We start from the raw sequence: 24,888 nt of genomic DNA, 5'->3' as shown, positions 1-24,888 counted from the left end.
CGAAATATTTTTCCGATTTGGTGTAGTCAATGACAGCCTGAGCAAATGGCTACTGACTGAAGATGCTAAAACACTAATGTTTGATGCAGCAGTTGCTAAGAGTGAAGCATTTGAGAGGGTTTGTGCTGAAAGGGGCCCTGTCTCCCAGATTGTTGCTACCTTAAATGTCTATACTTAAATCATCAGCTGCTTCTCCTACTTCTGTCACCCAGAGTCATATGATGTTACCTACTCCCACTCTGTGGCGTCGGCAGCAAAGGTTACCAGCTTCTCACTGTTTCTGCTGTGGCACTATGGGTCACTTGGCCAATTTCCTGCCTGCCCAGCTAGGACTGCCAGGGTTGTGTGAAAGAAGGACACTTCAAGTTAGTGTGCTCTAATACTCCGGTTCACAACGATGGAAGGCCTGCAGCTCATACTGTGAATGTGGAGTTACATGAGATTTACTAAAGGAAACATCAGGGTCTCTGGTACTGTCTTCTCAGGTAGCAAGGTGCTTGAGCTGGTATCCCATATTGTGGAAACTGATGGACCATATTTGGGGCTTGGAATCAGGGAAATTCTGATTCTCCTGTCTCAGTTTACATATCTTATATTTTGGAGTATTTAACTTAAAAACTCTGATGGATTATCTAACTCATATTTGAAAGTTCATTTGGCAGGTGTCTCAGCTGACCATATTTTGGATGATGGTTAATTGCTGTCTGTGCATAATATGGCTAAAAAGTTTATGAAAGGATTACATATCCTTTAAGAAATCCTGTCCCTCTTTGGGATCTTAAATTGGTATTCTCTACACTCATGAAATCACCTTTTGAACACTTGGCTGAGTGTTGTTTGTATTATTTATTTCTGATGATGGCATTCATTATTACCATAAAGTCCACCGGAAGAGTGATTGAATTAAATGCCTTGATGTGTGATCCACCATTTACATCTTTTCATAAAGATAAGGTGGTTCTTAGCCCTAATCCCAGGTTTTAGCCAAAATGTCTTCTGAATTTCACATTAGACAATTAATTTGTTGGGGTGTTTTCCCTAATGCCTCATACTAATAAGGATAAATCTGTTTTACATATTTTGGATGTAAGAAGAGCTCTTGCATACTATTTGAATAGAACAAAATGGTGTCGAAAATCATCTGATTATTTCTCTTAGGCTAAGAGTCACATGGATTATATTTTGTTTAATCCATCTGCAAATGGTTTGGGAAAACAATGTATTGTTCAGTGTTGCACCTTACCAGAAATTGCTGTACCTACAATGGTATTCTCTCATTCCACGGAGCTGTGGCAGCACCTCTTTTCTTGCCTTAAGCAAGTCTTGGTTACTGAAACTTGCTGGGATGCAACCTGGAGTTCTGCATGCGCTTCTACTAAACATTATGCTCTTGATTTGGCTTCAAGGGCTAATGCTAGAGTTGGTAGAGTGGTGCTTTAGTCTGTATTCTGTTAAGACTCTGTTCCCTCCTCCAGGTTATTTTCAGCACTGCTTATCAAACTACCCATAAGTAGGAATATGCAGAGCCATTTGAAGAACAAATGAAGGTTTCTTACTTGTAACCAAGTTCTTTGAGATAGCTCTACACATTCATGCTTCCTACCTGCCTTTCCCTCTTTCTCAGAGTCCTTTTGTTTTGTGTCTCTGGGTTGATGGTAGAGGACACTGTGCTTCCTTGTATAGCCTCAGCGTCTCTGAACATTTTGAGGATGAGGGGAAGAATAAGAGGGGGCATGCAAGCGCTCTAATGGACACTGCTTGGAGCAGGTTCTACCATTAGGTATCACTAGATGGCGCAATACCCCAAGTGTGAATAGGCAGAGCCATCTTGAAAAACTCAATTACAAGTAAGTAACCTTTGTTTAGTCCCATGGGTTGGGGTTGAGCTTAGGGAATGTATCCAGAACTGATATGTATTTGTGGAGGAAGTTTGAGAGTCGTGGATGGAGCTTTCTCTTCTCCTCCTGTTTCACAGGAAACTGTGTCCCCCATCCAGGACCATGATGAAAGGGGAAAAAATATTCCCCAGGGTGCTCTTGGGTTAGTACAATGCAGCTTGTACTTGATATCACATGGCAACAGAACATGAGTAGCAAACGTACCAGCATTTCAACCAGTCATTGGTGGGATGGAGGACCCCTGAAGCTGTGGTTTTATCAGAACCAGCTCTGCCATTGTTGCACATACACAATAAACACATTTGCTAATATTGTTTGCCAGATATTTTTGGTAAACCTTCTAAGTCCCACCTCTACACCGGAGTGTGGCAACCTGGGGCTAAAATATCACCTTCTGTTCAGAAATGCCCAGAAGTGGAAGAGCTGAGGGTAAAAATGTAAAGTTAACATATTATCCTGTCTTGCAGTTTTCCCTTCCACTCTTCTGTGCCGTGCAGATAAGAAGAGAGCCTGGTTCGTAGTAATTTAAATTTTCTTAGTATCTGAGAGAATAGAAAAAAGGATTACAAGGGAGAGAAAGTGAATGAAACCTGGAAACAAACAATTAGCAAACAGCAGGCAGGTTACTAACAAAAGAGCTGGCCAGTTTACACTTCATTTCTCTTTTTCTTTCACTGTTTTTTGACGTTTCACTACAGCGCACAAAGTGCTCAATCATGCCTTCTCTCAGGCTGAGCTTTGCTAGCTGAGGGGAGAAGGTGCATCGCATCAGTGTCAGGAGGTATTATGCCTCCTGGGCACTATGGGGTTGGGGAGGAGCACATTAGGCTCTAATCCTTCCCCCAGCATAGCTTTGCTTGCATGTTGTGAGGGGGAAGAGGAGAGGAAGAGAAGGGATATGGGTTCCACCTTTGTCCTGCTTTGACACACCTACTCTGAAGTCACTGCTGGCAGCACTAGTGTTGCTCCCTCCTGAGTGTATGGAGCTACATTTTGGTTTCCTCTTGCTTAGGTCACTGTGGGATAGTGCATCAATGCATGGAAACTTATGATTTTGAGCTTCTTGCTTTTCTTCTTCTTTTTCTTTCTTTTGTTCCACATGTGGAACCCCCATTGAAATCAATAAGAGTTTTGTTTGCAGCAAGGCTGTTGAGCTTGGGAGCTAGAGCCATAAATGTTTAGGGACCTTGAATGTTAGTGGCCAAATAAAAAGAAGAATGTAGAAAAATATACATATATGCACCTGTAGTTCAGCTCCCTATACTGGAGACAAGGAGGAATGAGCCTGCCACCCAATTTTTATCAGGAATTAAGCCTGTAGTGGCCTTCAACTCAAACCAATGTTTTGGAACTTTTGGATGTGTATTAAAGTGAGTTATGTGACCTGGCTCTGCATATGCCTCTTAGAGCCCCAGTGCTAAGGGGGGGGGGTTAAATAGAAATCTATTTAAAGCATTAATCATCAATATGTTAACAAACATCTTGTAGCAAACTCCATAGGCTCTGGCAGGCTGACTAGTTAAATGTGTTTGAGTTCAGGAGGGTACAGTTTGACATTTATGGAGGCTGTGTTCAGATTCAGAAAGTTTAACAGGTACCAAAGCAACAGCCTCAAAGTACTATTTACAAAGCAAAGTAAGAACACCAACATGCACATTTACCATAAATGCATGGATCCTGTTCTGGACTTTTTCCTCTGTGTCCTACTTTCCCCTCTCTTACTGAAATAAGTAATGGGAGTACAATCTAGCTTAGTGCAATTTAATTGTACAGTATTTCATTCATGCAACTGTCTCAGTGTATACTAGTAATGTAAAATTATGTTACAACAAGCAGGTGGAGAATAGGTAGAGACAGGAGAATAGAAGAAATATAATGATCTAGTAAGGGTATATGCCCAGGTGGAGAACTAATACAGTGATCTGGAGGCTGGGAAGAGCCAGTTGGATATGAGAGAGACAAAGAGTTTGTAAAAGAAAGCACTGATGACTGAAGTCATCAGCCAGGCCCAGTCTTGATATATCAAAATATGGTTTGTCAACAAGCCAACACTTTGATGGTAGGAATAAAAGTTCAGACTTTAGCTTTTCTATCAGATCTTTGGCAGACAGGTTTATCTTCCCAAGCCTACAGTGTCTGGTTATTATACTTTCAGTAGCGTATTATGTATGAAGAATTAAATAATGCTACTAGAATTTTGTACAAACACACATTCTCCAGAACTATATTCAGAAGCAAAAGGTGTTTTTTTTGTTGTTTTTGAACTGCCAAGCAAGGAGGAATGCCCTTCACCAAGTTCATAAGACCTTCTGTGCCACTTAAGCCCTACTTTTGTATGGAACAAATAGACCAGTCTCATATGGGAGTATGTGCATCATCAGTGCACTGGGAAGAGACTGGGCTGCACACCAGCTCTGAATGGGCAAACATAGAAGAGCCAACAGATGGGCCACAGGATCTGCAGTTTCACAGATTCAGTACCCCAGAAATCTCATGTAGCATCTGCAGAGGAGTAATGGCCATTACCCCATCTTATAGACTGGAATAATGACAGTAGACAGTTTGGCTTGCAGTTCGAAGATCTTCCCGCAGGTGGGTGGATGGTTTCCATACATCCACCTCAAGAGATTTTACTTTACAAAGCCCAATTACACTGGCTTTGCGTGGGAAGAGGGCCATTTCACCCTGAGCAAACAGGTAGTCTGATGTGGCAGAAAGCTGCCACCCACAGCTTACATCTCCACCCTAATCGTGAACATCCAACCTGCAGTCTTATCTCCTACCATGTTTATTACTTGGTTTTATGTTTAGTGTAGGGTTTGTTGGGCCTTCATAAATTACATTGTCCTTAGTTCTATACGTGGATTTATTTTATGTGTAAATATGTGAGGTATCGGTTTGCAAATGACGTCAGTGAGATTTTTTCTGTAAAGTTATGTGACTGGATTATCTATGTTGTTAGTGATTGACCTAAATTTGGTAGTTTCAATCCTGTAATTTCTACAGGAGAGTTATTTTGCTTGTGCCTTGCTGTGTTGAATTTAAGGCTGCATGTTGATCATTCATGGTGAAGGTGGAGAGAGATGCCCTCTGAGTGGTAGAAGAGAGGTAGTTGAATTCAGAAGAAGTGATGAGCTGAGTGTCCATGAGATATTGAATGATATATTTTCAAATTTCCTTCTTGTTTACATATTGTACTGGCAATATTTGCATAATTGAAAGTTAACAAAGTTTGTGTTCGTTATGGAATTTGCCAGCTTTTTCAATAAACATGTATTGGTGCTAGTTATTTGCATGATGAGTCATTATCAGTGTTGATATGTATTTCCCTGTGAGCCGATGTTTCCCCTCTCCACCCCTATTCAGTTCCACAGAAGTGAACTTCTTCCCCACCCCCAACCCCCCACCCCCCGTGATCCCCATACCCTAGGTCCACTTGCATGGTTTCCTCCATGCTTACATTTTCGCTTATGGTCCCTCACCTCACGCAGCCTTGTTCCTCCATCTTGCCCCACAACATGCCCCATTCATACTACATTCAGCTTTTAAATGTTCATGTGTGTCCGCATTGCTACGTATTAACATATAAAAGCTGAAGTAGGGGGGCAGAGTGGGGAGCAAGGGGTGTGTAAGGGGAACATAATGACGAGAAGGGCTATAGAAAAGAATAAGGAAACTATGTGGACTGTTGGAGATGTGGGGGCTCAGAGCCATGTGCGGGCACACCAGGCAAACAGGGAAACGGAGCATTGGTCTGTAGAAGGCCAAGGCAGCATCAGCAATGTTGAGGAGCGACACGTGGAGGTAATCAGGGAGGGCATGGAGCAAGTAGTATGCATGCAGCACTGGAGGATAAATTGGGGCTTGACTAGAGTGGGGTTAGGTTGGGAGAAGCAGAGGGAACAAGAGATTGATTTTCACAGATCACCTCTAGAAAATCTTGCCAGTCAGTAGGAGAGGAATATACCCACCAGTACACGGCTGTTAACACTTAAAATAGTTGTTGTTAGACATCAAAGAAGAAGCTATTCTTAGAATTCTTATAACTAGACTTGGTCATCTCTTCAAAGTAACTGTGTGTAAATTGTCTCAAAATTCCAAGGATGGAATCTGCTGGGGAAAAGCAGCTTCAAAGCAGTAATTGCTTTGTTAAAACCAGTCTCCTTGCTGCCCGGTTCTTTCTCACCAATTGCTACGGAAATGGTTATATACATGCATAATTGCAAATGCTTTCAAGATTATGCTAGACAAAAATATTGTTCTTGCTTTTTTTAAAACTTGTCAGACATATTTTTTTTCCAAATATGTCTGGTAATAAACAGTTAGACACAGCAGTCCTGCATAGAAGAATAAGTATACTGGCTTGGAATTAGAGTCATAAATCTCCACTAACCAGTCCTGTGATCTGATTTATTTTCTTATGTCTCCTGTACACAGCATAGGAAAATTGGTGTTGATTACCTTGATAGGGACAGGAAGAGTTCTTGGCCCCGATATAACAATTGGGCAGGAGCACAGTGTTTCACCTTCTGCTAAAATAGGTATTATACACTGCTGAGCAAAACTTTAGCTGTAATGGGCTATTAGTCTAATATGTCATCACAAATTCTCCTCTACTGACTTAGTATGTGTGAGTGAACCGCAATAACCTCTGGTAGCTGCCCACTGAAACAATAGGGGACTTACTGGTACTGTTGTTTAGAATTCCCCTTTAGCCCTGTGGGAGAGGTCTGTGTTTTTATAGATGGAAAAACACGGCTTCTGTTCTTCAGCTCCCTATGTGCATGATTAATATAATTATATTGTGTAATATATATAGTAATTAATTAATTATAGGGCAAGATTGTACACTGCCCATACATAGTATAGATTGGAGTAAAGATTCCCACCTTCCTGGTCCCAGTTAGAGCTACCCAAATCATAGCTCCAAAACTTGTGGGAGCACAAGGGATGCACAGATGTCCAGCCCTCACTGGACCTTGGTATAAAAGGAGGTAAATCTGTCTCTCATTGTGGTGTATTGATCAGCACAACTGGGCAGAGGGGGATATGTGTTGCACCTTTAAAGAGGTGCATCACAAATGACTTCCTCAGCCTCTCTGAGGCACAGTATCAGCTGGTACTCCCAACGGGGCGGTGTACATGCACACAGCCCCTTACTATGGGCTGGTTACTAAGATCCCAGTCTGGGCCATTGTAATTTAGTAATTTTTATCTCGAACATATGGATTCTGTAACTGTCCCCTATTTCAAGGCATGGGTACAGCCACAAATAACAGCCAATATTTTCAAATATCACATTGAGTTAGTAGGGTTCTAGTTCAAGCTTTTAAAGATTTAGAGAAATGTAAAACTTTTTAAAATATAAGTCTGTATAGCTCAAGAAAAATACCAGTTGCATTTACTAGTGCATGTAGAGCTGGTTGGGAATTTTTCAATAAATTGTTTTTTTGTTGTTGAGAAATGCCAATTTGTCAAAATTAGAACTGTTTGCAAAAGAGGGCCAGGCTCCACACGTTTCCCAACTTGAAAAAAGTCCAGAACAAAAGGTCTGAAATTGTTGAAATGAAACATTTCGACCTGTTTGAAATGAAAAATTCCAGTGTATTGGTTTGAAACGGCTTTTTGTTTAGAATTTTAAGCTAATTAGACTAAAAATAGGTTAAAAAGGGTAAAATCCAAATGTTTCTAAATTATCCAAACAAAACTATTTTGACCCAAAATGAGAACAAAATCAGTTTTTTCTGTTTATGTATATTTTTGAGATTTTTGATTTTTCACCCTGATTTGAGATGGGGCGAAAAAAATGTTGAACTCTCAAAAATATTCACAGAATGCAAAAACCATTTCCCATCCAGCTCTAATTGCACACTGGAGAACTGTACAACTAAATCGTAGTGAATAATGTGAACACTAGGAAAAAATACATTTCTGATTTCTTGTCCCTACGCAGCTTAGATTTCAAATTTGATTGTCTAACAAGACAATTTAGTGCTCCCAATTGTAATGAAGTGAACTTATTCTCTCAGGTAGATTAAAATGAAATATGTTGCTGCTGTGATTGTCTAAAGACCTTTCTCTGCGTTCTTCTTGTTCTCATTTTTATCCTCTTGCTTTAAGTATGTTGCATCTTCATGTGATCTTATGTTTATTAAAATGACTCCAGAACTATAAATTAATTTGCCACTGCCACCACCACCCCGAGACTGAGAGTTATGGCTGAGAGTATATAATAATTTTGAGAATCAAACAAAAATACTAATGAGTAAATAATTGTGTAGCCGTCCGTCTGGATTGCAGTCTAAACCTGATCCTACAGAATAGCACCAGTCTAGTGCTTCATGGTGCTGACTGCTGTTGAGCGCTCAACGTGACTGTCTATGAACATGTTTTGTCCCTAGTCACCTATCACGCCAATGGAAGATGGACTGATGGGGCTGGAAAATGCCTAAACTTGGCCCATTCACTTATATCTGCATCAAACCCTGGAGAATGCTTCACTGCATATACATGTGTGGGCTCTTTTGATTAAGTTGAATGTGGAAATCTCATGGTTCTACCAATGCAGTGTAACAAGACCATGGGGATAATATTTCCATCAAGATAAAAATATTCTGAAATGCTGATGGTGTGGTGATTAAAACCTTTGTAAAACATGCATATGCACTATCATTTGTTGTAGATTTGATGGTATTTATGTGTAATTCAAGGCCACTCTCCTTTTCTTTCCTCCATTTAATATTGGTGTAAACTGGTTTGTACATTGCCATAGTAGGTCAGGTTTTTTTTATCACTATGCCTCTGTTTGTAGTCAAAGCACTGAACCCTTGTTAATAGTGGTTGCTGTACCCTGGTGAAAGGTGTGTCTATATGTCGAAAGGCAATTTCGGACATATAGATTTTTTTTTTGTAGTCTTTATCTCTAAGGATACAGATATATTTATCTCTTTTTAAATTTGTCATCCCTAAGCATAAGATTTTGAATGTAAAAGCCAGGGTGGCCTTACTGATGTGAGTTCCAGCATAGCACTTTCCAGTTTTTGCAAAGCCCCAGGCAGCAGTCATCAATCTGACTGAAGTTTTCTTAAGTCCATCTTGAAATACAGTGTCCCCACAAAGATGCCTGCCTTGATCTCTCTTATGAATGCCCCTAACTTGGGTTTTGTCTGCCCATGAATGCGTTTCTGCAATATGTTTTCAACAGGTAGCAATCAAATGATAATTTTTGTTCATTGCCTTCAGTGCTCAGGACTGACTAGCAGCTCAGCTTACATGGTGGATAGTGATGAAATAACTTGCATTTACCTCAAAGCAACAGGAAGAGCTTGAAGTTGCCATTGTCTTCTGGGACTTTAATAAAATTTGAAAATGCTTTTCAAATTAATTTTCATACTCTTTCAGCAAGGGATAAACTTTTTGGGAATCTGGAATAGCAAGGCTGTGGTTGATGGATTGCAGAGCAGAAACACCATGAGGGGTATCTTGTCTAAACATGACCTGCATACAATTTGAACAACAGCCCATACTCATTACTGCATCATCTAAATTTAGGCCAATCAGTTTTGATTAAAACTTTTCATCTTTAATTCCCACCACTCCTGAAGCTATTTTCATTCCCTCTGTGATATCATCACCTGTCCCAGATTCCAATTCTGCTATGTCAGCAAAGGGAATTTGAAGGACAAGAATCTAAGAATACTGAGATATTATCATTTTATGAACACTGTATGGGATTCAGTCAGTGAGGTGAAGTTATTGAATATTTTATTATAAGACCTTCCTGTGTGAATGCATTGATCTAGATTACAGGGGGGCAGTGTGAAGAACAAAGAGGAAGTCAAAGAGGAAGCAACCTCTGATCAAATTAATGGGGATTGGGGATCAATTACAAGACAATGGCATACTTCCAGGTTCCGGCTGCAGTTAAACAGCTGTTCCGTTAATGCTGAGAACAAAGAAATCAAAAGAATTCTAAAAACCCTTGTCAGGAGAAGAAGGGTGAGTCAGTTGTCAGGTTCAGTTCCTAGTGAGAACAGACTAGGGACACAGGGCCTGGGGGAATGTCAGAAAGCAACAGAGGTCTTCCCAGGAAATGGTAAGACTCTGGCAAAAACAGGCTGGTGTATAGATTGGTTTGTATTTTTTAATATCTTGTTTACTCATTAAAAGCTTTTGGTTCTAAATAAATAATATAAATAATACTTTGCTTTAAGGAAGCTGTCTGATCACTGGTTACCAATATTATTTCTCCCAGAGGAAACAGAACTGCAGGGTCTGAACCTAAGTCAGCCCTGCTGAGCTACCCATGGTTAGTACCAGGGGACTGCAGCCCAAGTCCTGATCTGAGAGTGGGGAAATTGTGTGATTCCACCGCAAGATGGAGGTGACAGAAAGAGGCCTGAGACCTGAAAGGTGCACATGAAGAGACCAGGAGGGGTCAGAGGTGGTTACCGCAGGACCTTTGACAAGGAAGTATAAAGCTTTCTCATCCCGCCCAAATCTGACTGACTCTTCTCCACTACAGTCCTGCCATTGGATCCACAGCAGCACAGTAATAAAACTAGCTTTCTATGGACCTTTTTAGATGTTTCCCTAAGAGACTTTGCAGTCACCTCTAGTATAATTTTTCACACTGTGGCTTTTAGTGTAGCATGATCCAAGGCATTGTTTCGGTAACTGACATAAACTAGGCCCATCTCTCTCCCTTCTGGCTGGCAGCTATCTCTATTGCTCTGCTCAGTCCCCCTCTTTCTGAACTAGCCCTTCCAACTGGCAGATTAGTTCTGTTGCTTTGCTCAGACCCTTCTCTTTCCATAACCCCTAAGCTAGCAGCTAGGTAACTTTACTCCATTCCCTCCCAACTCCTCCAGCTGCCCTCCCTTTGACTGGCATCTGAGTCCTACTGTGGCTGATATTACTCAGTACACCCAGTCTCTCCTGTCTGTCTTTTTGCATTGGGCAGGAAACCTGGCATGTCTACTTGCACACACAGTACTTCTGCTTGCCCTAGATTTCTGAACAGTAAGATTTTCCCACACTGATCATTTATTTTGCCTCTTTTCCCCTTGTACTTGAACTGTTTACAAGTTTAGTTTTCTCAAATTTATTTGTTTAAAATTTATTCACCACATAATTAGTACCAGTAATTCTTCAGCTGGAGATTGTCTGCAAGCAGTTCACTGCAAATCCATGACATTCATAATTTGTGTGGTGGTGGTTAGTTTTGATTGATCACATCCATTGCATATTATTTCTGTTCTCTGAAGGGTAGAGCCAATCTTAGAATCGAATTGCCAGTGTGATTATTCTTCTTTATAAATTCATTTTTGGTGAATACTCCCTAGTACTTAAAATGTATGGTTTCTGTGAATATTCCTGCTAGTAAATTCATTTGTAGAAAGCAAACACAAAAAGGATGTGACGACACAGCCAAGCAAACTTAATTTTTAATTTGAGCAAGTATTTACAGAATTCTCTTTCTAGTAATTCTCCCGGCTTTAGTACAAGAACTCTCAGCCAGATACACAAGGAGAGGAGAGGGTGTCATCCTTGCACCTTCCATTAGCTTTAAAGGGAGTTATTCAACTAGCGTGCTACACATAGGGCTAAAATTTGTTCTAAGATGAACAGACATGGTTCTCACCGAGGGTGCATACCTTTGAGGATAAAGTGAGGCCCATGGGAGCAGAGTATATAATACCCATTTTGCATAACTTTTCCTCCAAGCAAAATAACTCTCAATAGCTTCCATTGTGCTCATAGTTGTTTTGCTAGGCCCTGTGCAGTATCAGTGCATTGACTTATGCTTCCCATAATGTGGGCCATTTATATTTCATTTATTCGAATTTGAAGTCAAAAGTCTAGGCTTTTTGCCAAGCCCTAGAAATGTCATCAGAAGCCTTTTGACAATTGGATCCTACTGTATGTTGAGTTCATATACTGATGAAAAGTAGGGCAATGGTAATTTTTTTTAAAACCACTCACATCCATTCCTGCTGGAGATGTACTTGATTTATGGCCCTGGACCTTAATAGTGGTCAAAACTCTATTTTAAAATTATTTAAGAAACCCTCCTGTCTCCTTCCCCAAAACCTGCACTGTGTGTAATGGGTTTATAAAACCTGTAAGGTTCATATAATGACTAAATGGTGTGTGTAACATGTTGTCCCCTTCTTTGGGTTACTGTGGTAACATCACACAATTATAGGATGATCAGTGGGTCCATTTATGTCTACAAAATGCTTAGCACATTATGAACATTACCAGAAATAAATAAGAAGTAATTAATTGGAAACAAGCCCCTCCAATAAGAGTGCTTGTTTGAGAAAGGACTTTGTAAATATCCCAGGATGTAGGTTAAATATATGGCTCTCCTATACATGCCCCTCACCACACACATGCAGTGGGTGAAAAATTCCAAATTCAAGTCTTCACAGATTGTGGGCTTAAGTCCAGGGCTAACTTTAAATTTTTTACAACAGAAATGATGTAGATAATTGTACATAACAGTAACACATGGTTTTCTAGCAAAGCCACATCTAGAAAGGCCTACATTTAAAGATTGGGCTGACACAGTTTTTCCACTTTGCCAGCCAAATGAATGTGGTTGAAGCGTGCCATACATAACTGCAGCAGCCTGAGGATTAAGAATAAAAACTCTGCTAAACTCTTTGCAGTGTGAGCATCAGAAAATTGGAAGGCCAGGGTACGTCTGAGATAGTAAGCCCCATCTGATTTCATATGTCCAAGAACATAATCTAATTCAGTGAAGTATTGGACTTAAAGCACCCTTATTTATTGGGAAGGTGTTTGCAATTTAGTGGTATTATCTTTCATTAATTTCTTATTTCTACTTGGTAGAAGCCAGAGAACAAGGATATATCCTATTAAAACTTGCATGGACAGCACACCTCTGTGGAACAGCATACGCCTCCGGTGCTCTTCTGCATATCACCCCATTCCCAAAGCACTTACTCCATAGACTGCAGCCATAGGGGGGTGGGGGTGGGAAATATAGGGGAGTGTAAAAACACACAACTGTGCAGTTTTAAATGCCCTTCTAAGCCGTTAAACCTCAGAATTAAACCTCAGAATGAATTGCATGATATTGAATACATTTTAGACATATAATGTTAAACACATTCTGTAATCAAATTGATCAGTCTGAGGTATAATAGAGTGTACCTTGACATATCTTGAGGGGAGGGGGATGGACTTTGAGAGACAGAACACTGCTGAGTAGCTTTGTTACCCTCTGAGTATGTGCAGTTTGCACTCCCCTTTCCTCACTCTGCCCCAGCTGCTTGGTCATGTTTTTTGTCACAAATGGCATGTGCTGCAGTAAGTATAATTGGCATTACTGAAACTTGGTGGGGCAATGCACGTGACTGGAATGTTAACATTCACGGGCTACAACCTGTTTCAAGTGGATATAGTGGGTAGCAAAGATGGAGATGGCACTCACTGTTCCTGATTTAACTGCACCTCTGGTGTCCTCAAGGGTAACCCCCCTTTGGGCTCAGGCCTCTAGCTATCATTTGTCTTGGAGCAGAGTCCTGTAACTCACTCCCTCCAGACCTGGATCTTAGGCTGTAGAATCCTGCAATCACAGATAACTGTGATTATCTCAGCAGGTCTGACTTTAGTTCAACACCTATAGTCCCATTCTCTCCGGGACAACAACAAGGTTAACCAGTGATTAGCCAACTTTCATAAAGCAAAGTACTGTTTATTCAGAACAAAAGCATTACAGAGAAAACATATCTTAAAAAACAGCTTGTATGCAGGTGTAGCTTACCAAGCCATCATCCATCTTCCACATGAATATCCTGATAGGAATAAATGTCTAGATAGGCACCTAACTGCTTTTGTGTAAGTCCCAGTTCTTCTTTGAGTGGTGGTCCCAATGGGTATCTTACACATGGGTATGCATGGTGTCATGCACCCGAGTCTGGAAATTCTTAACAAGCGGTGTCCATTGGCCCACACATACACAGTTGTTCTCATGGTGCTCCAGACTGAGAGCATAAGAGTACAGGTCAATGCCTCTCCAGTTCCTTTTTATTATTGCATGGCCCTAGTCAGAATTGTGTGTTCACAGATCTCTCTAGCTTCTTCTTTATAGCCTGTAAATAGATACTGTGAATGAAAAGGAATACTTGTGGCACCTTAGAGACTAACCAATTTATTTGAGCATAAGCTTTTGTGAGCTACAGCTCACTTCATCGGATGCATACTGTGGAAAGTGTAGAAGATCTTTTTATACACACAAAACATGAAAAAATACCTCCCCCCACCCCACTCTCCTGCTGGTAATAGCTTATCTAAAGTGATCACTCTCCTTACAATGTGTATGATAATCAAGGTGGGCCATTTCCAGCACAAATCCAGCAGGAGAATGGGTTTGTGGGGGGGGGGGGGGTGAGAAAACCTGGATTTGTGCTGGAAATGGCCCAACGTGATTATCATAAACATTGTAAGGAGAGTGATCACTTTGGATGTTCAAATAAATTGGTTAGTCTCTAAGATGCCACAAGTACTCCTTTTCCTTTTGCGAATACAGACTAACACGGCTGTTACTCTGAAACCTATATTAGTATAGTTAGAGTTTTTATAGAATAGTTAGTACAGTTTGTTTTTCCCCTTGCTGGGGAGTACCTGTCCATGGTCTGGGACTATGATCAAGAATTGCATCTCTTACCCTTGCTCCTTCTCCATGAGCAATGACCATAAACGCTGCCTCTACTGTTTGGGTGAGATGAATATCTCTGCAATATGCAGCATCTGTCACTCATTTCCCCTGCAAACATACAAAGCTCATGAGCTTCAGTTGGGGAAGCACCTTATGGAGAAGACTGAGACCTCATTCTGATCTAGGCCAGAGAGGCCCCCTTGCCCTCTGTCATAAATATAAAGGGAAGGGTAAACATCTTTAAAATCCCTCCTGGCCAGAGGAAAAACCCTTTCACCTGTAAAGGGTTAAGAAGCTAGGATAACCTTGCTGGCACCTGACCAAAATGAGCAATGAGAAGACAAGATACTTTCAAAAGCTGGAGGGGGGGGGGGGAGAAACAAAGGCTCTCTCTGTCTGTGTGATGATTTTGCCGGGGGCAGAATAGGAATGGAGTCTTAGAACTTAGTAAGCAATCTAGCTAGATATGCATTAGATTCTGACTCCTTTAAATGGCTGAGAAAATAAGATGTGCTGAATGGAATGTAGATTCCTGTTTTTGTGTCTTTTTGTAATCTTAAGGTTTTGCCTAGAGGGATTCTCTGTGTTTTGAATCTAATTACCCTGTAAGGTATTTACCATCCTGATCTTACAGAGCTGATTCTTTTACTTTTTGTTTAATTAAAATTCTTCTTTTAAGATCCTGATTGCTTTTTCATTGTTCTTAAAATCCAAGCGTTTGGGTCTGTGTTCACCTGTGCAAATTGGTGAGGATTTTTATCAAGCCTTCCCCAGGAAAGGGGGTGTAGGGCTTGGGGGGACATTTTGGGGGGAAGATGTCTCCAAATGGGCTCTTTCCCTGTTCTTTGTTTAATATGCTTTGTGGTGGCACCATAGGGTTCAAGGACAAGGCAAAGTTTGTACCTTGAGGAAGTTTTTAACCTAAGCTGGTAAGAATAAGCTTAGGGGGTTTTTCATGCAGGTCCCCACATCTGTACCCTAGAGTTCAGAGTGGGGAAGGAACCTTGACAGCCCCGTAGACTGTCCAACTGACAAGCAGCACCTTACCGAGTACGAGGTTGGGAGTAAAGCCTAGCACTGCTAAGCCCAAAGACTCATCCACAGAGTTAGGGGCACTCTCAGGGTTACAAGGACAGATCCCCATCAGGTCTGTTCCTACAAGAAGAGATCCCTCCACATACAGGGCAGGTGGGCCTTTTGGTGTAGGTCCCAAGAGCTCAGGACTGCACAAGACCCCTCCATACAGAAGGATAAAGCGCAAAAGAATGAGGATCTGTCAGTTCCATTGCAGGCTCCAACTCCTAAATATCAAAATTGGCATCCACTGGCTCCATCCAAGAATGTTGGACCGTATTCTTTGGTAGTAGCAGCCAATCCATTGAAGGACCAGCTGCTCACAATGTCTTGGGATACATCAGAACCGTCAGTCCCAACCACCAGAATGCCCTGACCACCAGGACCTATTTGACACTTACATCTCTCTGAATTATATCTTTATCCCTTACTCTCAGTCCCCTCTCCTCTCTGGCCCAGTCCTTCTGAGGGACATTGCTGAGGACGAAACTACTTCAGTAACACAGGAAACTTCTCTGCCTCGACCCCACGAGTGGAGCGAGAGCATGTTTCCAACTTGGACGAGTCTGATGCTCTGGCTGGTCCTTTATCTCCTCACAGAGAGATGAGTTCTGACAGGGACTGGGAGATCCAAACCAGATATGACTTTCCAGGGACTGCCAGTACCCAGTGCCATGGGGTCCACCTCAACCAGTCAACCCCGATAATAGGCCTACTGGGGTCTGTGGGACGCATATGGCAGATATCCTGGGTCCGTCCACAAATCCTACGAGACTTCTCCCACTTCCATCTGCTGGTTCCATCTGAGTATGAGGAGGAGGAAACTGATACAGATCCACAGGTGCCGACAGTACTGACTGGGATCTGTCTCATCCTTGTCTCCAGGCAAAGCAATTACTCCATCCAGCACCCAACTCACTGGTGGTGCAGGCAGCTACAGACACAGCAAGGTCACAACATCCTAAGACCATCTCAGCTGACAAGAACTCAGAGACTGGACCTTTTGGGAAGAAAGGTATTCTCCTCTTTGAGCCTGCAGTTCCATATTGCTAATTATCAGGCCTTATTAGTAATATATGTTTTCATTACACAAGATTACCTGTAAATATGGTTTTGTAGGTTTGGATATTTTTTTAAAAATGGGATAGAAAATGTAAGTCTGAAATCGTTTATAGCACTGGTATAGCAGTACTGGAGAAAGACAACTATTCTCTGCAGTAAAAGAAATGGGGATTAGATTATAGCAGTAGAGAAAAAGCTACTGAAGAAAATTAATTTGAATTTATAGTAGTTTTCTTTTCCACAGATCATTTTGCACATCTGGCTGGAACCAGATTTAATTGCTTGGACTCTGTTACTTGCAGCTATATTTTGTTTACCAAGTTAACTGGCTAAACCTTCAGTATGCTCACAAAGTACCCATTACATTTTCCCACCCTTCCTAGCGGTGGACAAAATCATGAGATTGCATTCTGCACAGAAGTTGAAGGCAAAGACCTTTTAAAGCAAAAAAATAATTAATTAATTATAAGTCATGCTTGGTGATCTGAGGAGGGAAACAGTCAGCGAGGTTACAGGCATTTGCAACGAAAGGCAAAATTTAACCAATGAGCTGGGTTGGAAAACAATTGAACAAAAACCAGAATGTATATTATGTACATTTTTGCTTTGTCTTCCATTTGAATTTTTTGTTCAAGTTGGGGTTCAGCTCTTGGGCTCTCCTTGATTATTTTTAAAGCAATATTTTAATGCTAAATTCTCCTTGGCTACAAAATGGAGTCCCACTGACTTTAAAGGGAGTTATAGTTCTGTGATCTTGATGTTGTAAATATGTATATATGTTGTAGGTGGAGCTGGTAGCACCATCTGTTATGAAGGTTGCCCAACATTTCCCATTACGAAGACCTTGTTTCAGTTGCTCCTGATTTTGCCAAACTTTAACTGTTCAAGCTGAAATTTTCCATGCAAGGTGTCTGCATCAGGCTAAATTTTTTAAGAAATTTCAGCTATAACAGTTTGGCCATTTTCATGAATGAAGCTAGGGGAAAAAACACATTGTTTTGTTAAAAAATGTTAAACAATTCTTGAAACCTTTTCTTTGAAGCATGGATTTGAAATTTGACTGGGGCATGGCCTTTGTGTGAGGGATGTGCCTTTTTCCATCCATGTGAAGCTCTGCATAAATTTGGCCAAGTTATAAGCATTTGAAAAACTGCAGTTTGCACATGCTTAGTAGAGACTCTTTAGTTTTAGCAGCTCAAAGTCTCAAAGATTCTGTCCACACCGGGCATGATCTAGTTTGGTGCAGCAGGAAGCTGAGCAGGACTTTCCCTGCCGTTACAGCTCAGGGTTGCTCAGTGGTCCCCAAACTCTTTACCTCACGCCTCCCCTCACTTCTGTCCATGCCCTGTCCCCCAGGGCATGGACAGGAGTAAGAGGGCTGAGGCTGGGGTCACAGCTGGGGGTGGGAGGGGAGCCTTGGCCTGGGGTTGAGGCCAGCGGCCAGGGCCCCAGGCACAGGGCAGAGAGGTAAGCTGGGTGGCACTCCCTCCCTGCCCCCTATGGGGGCCAGCCTGGGCCCCAGCTGTGCCCTCTGAATGTTCCTCTATGCCCCCCTAGAGAGGCGCACCCCACAGTTTGGGGACCTCTGCTGTAGGCTGTGCTGGGCCCAGGCACCTGAACTGAGAACAAAAAGCTTATTTCTCCTGTACTCTCAATGACCACCTGCTGGGCCCTGGCAGTGTGGAGGTGGAGCCTGCCTGATTCCAGTACAGACGGGACAACAGCCAAACCTATGGGAGGGGTGGGTTGATTCAGTGGAAACAAGGAGTCTGCGAGGGGAGGGGAGGGAAAGAAAATGGAAACTGGGAGTTCAATCTGGCAGGGGAAGTGCGGGAGAGGTAAACTTAGACTGGGAGTTGGAGTGGGGGTACTGGGTTTGGCTGGGCAAGGAGATGAACTGAGATGTGAAGTCTGAGGAGGGGGGATTAGAGCCAGTGCGCTCTGTGAAGTCTTACCAGTGGTTAGGGAAGGGTTAACAGAATAATCCAATAGTCTCATAATACAGTTTTCATAAAGGATATGAAGATTTACCTACCTTTAGTATTTGTTAGTGTATCAATGGGTAGGTGATGCTTTCTGGTGTTATACAGACAATATTGAGACTTTTGAGAGTTACGGCTCCAGTGATTCTTCTTGCACTTGTATCTCTTACATTAAGCTGACTAACTCCCACGAAAAATTCCAGTCCACACGCCAAAGGCTATTCTCAGGTATGCCTGTCAATGGAGTTGACAGGGCTAATAGAGCAGATTTGGTGTATTTTGAAATAAACAATGTTTTTTGTTTTTTTACAATTCTAGCTTAAAGGTAACTGCATTTTAGTTATTTATCACTGTGTACCACAGCTATTTTAGTGCCTGCTACTTATGAGAAAGGAGTAACAGATGTTTTTAATGTTTGCTTATCTCTAACCCAAATTACATTTACAGTCTTGTCTGGAACGCTGAGGAAACAAGATAATGTGTATTTTAGTCTTACAGTCTCTTCACTTAGCCCAAACATAACTCACTCCAGAGACGCTCGATAAATTGCAGTAATGAGCCTCAAAAAGGACACACAGAGAGAGAAGGAACACATATGGCAAGTGCCGCAGAGTGTAGCGGATGGCAAGGGGAGAAGCCTGGCCCTCCTTGTGCCGTGGTGTTGGTGCTGCTGCTGGTTGTAATAGTTGCTGTTTGTATTACATTTGCATCTGAAGGACACTGTGAGGATCTGGCCCCTTTGTTACAGGGGCTGCACAGACATATAGTACAACAGCTGAGAGATGTACTAAGTATTTGCAATCTGGATTAAGACAATATGCAATGGGTGTTTTTAGCATACAATGGAAGAGTTGAGGGAGGGAAAATGGGAACAGCAATGGGACCACAGGCTTACAGAGACCAATTAAGCACCTCAGCTTCCCTATCAGTACAATGGGGATAATAATACTTTCCCACTTATCCCCTAAGGCCGTTGTGAGAATAAATTAGTTATATGTTCAAAGCATTGTTTGAGCATTAAAGTGCTGTAAAAATGAGAAATACCAATAATACCCTTACTTTTACATTTAGTCATCCATTTGCCTGTGCTAAATCTCAAATATTAAAATCTGTTGTGTGAGAGGATTACGAAGGGATCTTTTATTGATCATACTCTCCCTTTCCCACAAAAAAAAAATTGTTATGGGTTTTGTCTACTTGATTGTTTTTGAGATATCTTGTTTGTTTGTTGTATTTGGTCCTGGGAGAATGCAGGGGGGCTGCATCTGGGAGTCTGGCACTTTTTTTTTAGTTTAAAAAAATTAACCATATAGACCACAGGCTGTATATCTGTGGTCCATATGCTAGAAATAGTAGTCTTGTCATCAAAGGCCTCATTAACTGTTTTTTCGCCCTATGCCAGCACACAAAACCGTTATTGCTCACATCAATAACCACATATAGTCCCCACGAGCTGCTATTGAACTATAGGCCTGTATTGTTTCCTTTATATTTGTAAATAAACATCAGGACCAAGACTCTTTGATGCAATAGCTTGCACCAGTGAAACAAAGCTTCCCTAAAGCTATTTTAACTCACCAGTGGAGTATTCCCCTTACTCAAAGGAATGCCCAGGAGGCCTATCTTATCCTATCCAGGTTCGTGTACTGTCTTCATCACTATAGAATCTGAGTGCCTTCCAGTAGTGAATTAAGTGATGTGACCAACATCTGTCATATGTGATTTGTTCTTTCTCTCATCCTCTCCCCAGGGGAGAAGTATATGTTTAGTGTAGTGTTTTGATGTGGTTGTGGCTCCTTTGTCTCTAAATTGGACTGTGGGGCTGGCCCAGGAACCCAAGGGTCTACAAGGTTTAATGGTGATTTAAAGCCCCATTTACACCCCTCATCCATTTTCCTGAGCTGTGCTGAGCATGGTCCTAAGACGCTGGAACAAAAGCTACATGAAAGTAAGGAAATAAATGAAATATAAGAGCAGTATGAACAAAAAGAATAATTTGTGTTGCATTAATAAACTTCTCCTGGTATCTGAATAAGTCTTTTGTTCATAAAATAAGAAAAACAAACCAAATAGTTGTTAATGTATTTATTTTATTACTTATTAATTACTTTGGAGTAGGAGCTGGACTGTGATTTTAGGGGGGGTAGAATGTATTTCAACGTTAAACAAGTAAAATAGCATCACAAATCATTTGATTAAAAACTATAAAAAAAATTCCATTGCAATGGAATTGGACCCAAAAAGCAAGGTTATGATGAGACTCCAAATACTGAATTTTAACAGCAAGAACTAAATTTAATTTCCATCAAGCGCATGTGTCTTGGGGGGAAAAGTATTGGGAATACAGTCATTTCAGTTGCCACTTCTGAGACATAATAATTGTGGGGTGAATCTTGTAAAAATGAGCAAGCCCCAAGAAAATCCATTAAAACACAAGGAAGTTGAGGCAGGAATCTTTAGGCTCACTATGCTAGTAGGGTAAGTCAGTGGTATATTTGTTAACTCCTGTCTCTGCTCCACCAACAATACCAGTCTGGTTCCCATTTTTGCAAAAATTTCCAGAAAGCACCTTCACACTTGTTCCCATGCTGCAGCTCCTGCATGAGAGGAGCTCTCCATAAATAACTGAAAAGGCACCTCATTATTCTTTGTTAAATCCCTCCTTAAAACATTCCTCTGCTGTGATTTCAATAAAAAAGCTCAACAGCTGGTATACTAGGACTACTGCTTATCACACTGATCATTATCTCATTGTTTCCTTGTGTTCTTATTTGTCTGTTGTATCCACCTGTTGTCTTTCTTCTGTCTAGATTTTAGCTATTAAGGAATTTGGGATGGGGAACTGTCTGTTTAATAAATGCTTGTAAGAGTTGTAAGCCAAGAAATATGAGATCAAACCAACACACTATCATTATTTCAATATGACTCCTCTATTCTTAGCAATCCAGTGATATATTTGTTTAATGCATGACCAAGGAGTGTCGACATTAAACTAATAGGTGCTGATAGTAAGCTACTGCTTAAGAACACAGGGAGTACTAAGTTATATTTTGTACTAAGGCACTATACATATTAACAAGAAAACATTCTATGAATACATTTAGAAGCAAGAGGAAGGCCAAGGACAGGGTAGGTCCGTGGGTGGGATGGAACAACAACAGAAATTGTGGAAATGACAGAAATGCTAAATGACTTTTTTTGTTTCAGTTTTCACCAAAAAGTTTAGTAGCAATTGGACATGTAACTTAATGAATGCCAGCGAACATGAGGTAGGATCAGAGGCTAAACTAGGGAAAGAACAGGTTAACAATTACTTGGACAAGTTAGATGTCTTCAAGTCACCAGGGCCTGATTAAATACATTCTAGAATACTCAAGGAGCTGACTGAGGAGATATCTGAGCCATTAGCAATTATCTTTGAAAAGTCATGGAAGACAGGAGACATTCCAGAAGACTGGAAAAGGGCAAATATAGTGCCAAACCATAAAAAGGGGAATAAGGACAAGTTGGGGAATTACAGACCAGTCAGCTTCACTTCAGTACCTGGAAAGATAACAGAGAAAATAATGAAGCAATCAGTTTGCAGACACCTAGAAGATAAGAAAAAGAGTACTTGTGGCACCTTAGAGACTAACCAATTTATTTGAGCATAAACTTTCGTGAGCTACAGCTCACTTCATCGGATGCACACTGTGGAAACTGCAGAAGACATTATATACACAGAGACCATGAAACAATACCTCGTCCCACCCCACTCTCCTGCTGGTAATAGCTTATCTAAAGTGATCACTCTCCTTACAAAGTGTATGATAATCAAGGTGGGCCATTTCCAGCATAAATCCAAGTTTAACCAGAACGTCTGGAGGGTGGGGGGTAGGAAAAAACAAGGGGAAATAGGCTACCTTGCATAATGACTTAGCCACTCCAGTCTCTATTTAAGTCTAAATTAATAGTATCCAATTTGCAAATGAATTCCAATTCAGCAGTTTCTCACTGGAGTCTGGATTTGAAGTTTTTTTGTTGTAAGATAGCGACCTTCATGTCTGTGATTGCGTGACCAGAGAGATTGAAGTGTTCTCCGACTGGTTTATGAATGTTATAATTCTTGACATCTGATTTGTGTCCATTTATTCTTTACGTAGAGACTGTCCAGTTTGACCAATATACATGGCAGAGGGGCATTGCTGGCAGATGATGGCATATATCACATTGGTGGATGTGCAGTTGAACGAGCCTCTGATAGTGTGGCTGATGTTATTAGGCCCTGTGATGGTGTCCCCTGAATAGATATGTGGACACAGTTGGCAACGGGCTTTGTTGCAAGGATAGGTTCCTGGGTTAGTGGTTCTGTTGTGTGGTATGTGGTTGTTGGTGAGTATTTGCTTCAGGTTGGGGGGCTGTCTGTAGGCAAGGTCTGGCCTGTCTCCCAAGATTTGTGAGAGTGTTGGGTCATCCTTCAGGATAGGTTGTAGATCCTTAATAATGCGTTGGAGGGGTTTTAGTTGGGGGCTGAAGGTGATGGCTAGTGGCATTCTGTTATTTTCTTTGTTAGGTCTGTCCTGTAGTAGGTGACTTCTGGGAACTCTTCTGGCTCTATCAATCTGTTTCTTCACTTCCGCAGGTGGGTATTGTAGTTGTAAGAATGCTTGATAGAGATCTTGTAGGTGTTTGTCTCTGTCTGAGGGGTTGGAGCAAATGCGGTTGTATTGCAGAGCTTGGCTGTAGACGATGGATCGTGTGGTGTGGTCAGGGTGAAGGCTGGAGGCATGTAGGTAGGAATAGCGATCAGTAGGTTTCCGATATAGAGTGGTGTTTATGTGACCATTGTTTATTAGCACTGTAGCGCCCAGGAAGTGGATCTCTTGTGTGGACTGGACCAGGCTGAGGTTGATGGTGGGATGGAAATTGTTGAAATCATGGTGGAATTCCTCAAGGGCTTCTTTTCCATGGGTCCAGATGATGAAGATGTCATCAATATAGCGCAAGTATGCAAGGTAGCCTATTTCCCCTTGTTTTTTCCTACCCCCCCCCCCCACAGACGTTCTGGTTAAACTTGGATTTATGCTGGAAATGGCCCACCTTGATTATCATACACATTGTAAGGAGAGTGGTCAGTTTGGATGAGCTATTGCCAGCAGGAGAGTGAGTTTGTGTGTGGGGGGGGGGGTGAGAAAACCTGGATTTGTGCTGGAAATGGCCCACCTTGATTATCATGCACATTGTAGGGAGAGTGGTCACTTTGGATGAGCTATTACCAGCAGGAGAGTGAGTTTGTGTGTGTGTGTTTTGGAGGGTGAGGGGGTGAGAAAACCTGGATTTATGCTGGAAATGGCCGACCTTGATTTTCATACACATTGTAAGGAGAGTGGTCACTTTGGATAAGCTATTACCAGCAGGAGAATGAGTTTGTGTGTGCGGGGGCGGATGGTGAAAAAACCTGGATTTATGCTGGAAATGGCCCACCTTGATTATCATACACAGTGTAAGGAGAGTGATCACTTTAGATAAGCTATTACCAGCAGGAGAGTGGGGTGGGAGGAGGTATTGTTTCATGGTCTCTGTGTATATAATGTCTTCTGCAGTTTCCACAGTATGCATCCGATGAAGTGAACTGTAGCTCACGAAAGCTTATGCTCAAATAAATTGGTTAGTCTCTAAGGTGCCACAAGTACTCCTTTTCTTTTTGCAAATACAGACTAACACAGCTGTTACTCTGAAACCTAGAAGATAAGGTGATAAGTAACGATCAGCATGGGTTTGTCAACAAAATGATTAAAGGTCTAGAAAACATGACCTATGAGGGAAGATTGAAAAAACTGGGTTTGTTTAGTCTAGAAAAGAGAAGACTGAGAGGGGACATGATAACAGTTTTCAAGTACATAAAAGGTTATTGCAAGGAGGAGTGAGAAGATGTGTTCTCCTTAACCTCTGAGGATAGGCCAAGTAGCAATGGGCTTAAATTGCACCAAGGCCATTTAGGTTGGACATTAGGAAAAACTTCCTAACTGTCAGGTTGGTTAAGCACTGCAATGAATTGCCTAGGGAGGTTGTGGAATCTCTGTCATTGGAGATTTTTAAGAGCAGGTTAGACAAATACCTGTCAGGAATGGTCTAGATAATACTTAGTCCTGATTTGAGTCCAGGGAACTGGACTAGAATACTTCTCGAGGTTCCTTCCAGT

The 24,888-nt window shown here is 41.5% G+C and overlaps 1 protein-coding gene across 13 annotated transcripts in view; it reads left to right on the top strand.

The window, feature by feature from the left end:
• The window catches only part of PRLR (prolactin receptor), a 325,280-nt gene that overhangs the window by 212,813 nt on the left and 87,579 nt on the right, over positions 1 to 24,888 (top strand). For 2 of the 13 annotated variants that reach the window (XM_073343725.1, XM_073343735.1), the window contains one exon: positions 16,549 to 16,678. The exons of the other annotated variants lie outside the window; for them this stretch is intronic. The gene's annotated coding sequence lies outside the window, so the exon portion shown is untranslated. The remainder of the gene's footprint in view (positions 1 to 16,548; positions 16,679 to 24,888) is intronic. 13 annotated transcript variants of the gene reach the window in all.

The sequence above is a fragment of the Lepidochelys kempii genome, chromosome 5 (assembly GCF_965140265.1).
Source record: "Lepidochelys kempii isolate rLepKem1 chromosome 5, rLepKem1.hap2, whole genome shotgun sequence".
NCBI classification, from domain to species: Eukaryota; Metazoa; Chordata; order Testudines; family Cheloniidae; genus Lepidochelys; species Lepidochelys kempii.
The sequence above is the reverse complement of the archived record's forward strand: the minus strand, read 5'-3'. Positions and strand labels throughout refer to the sequence as shown.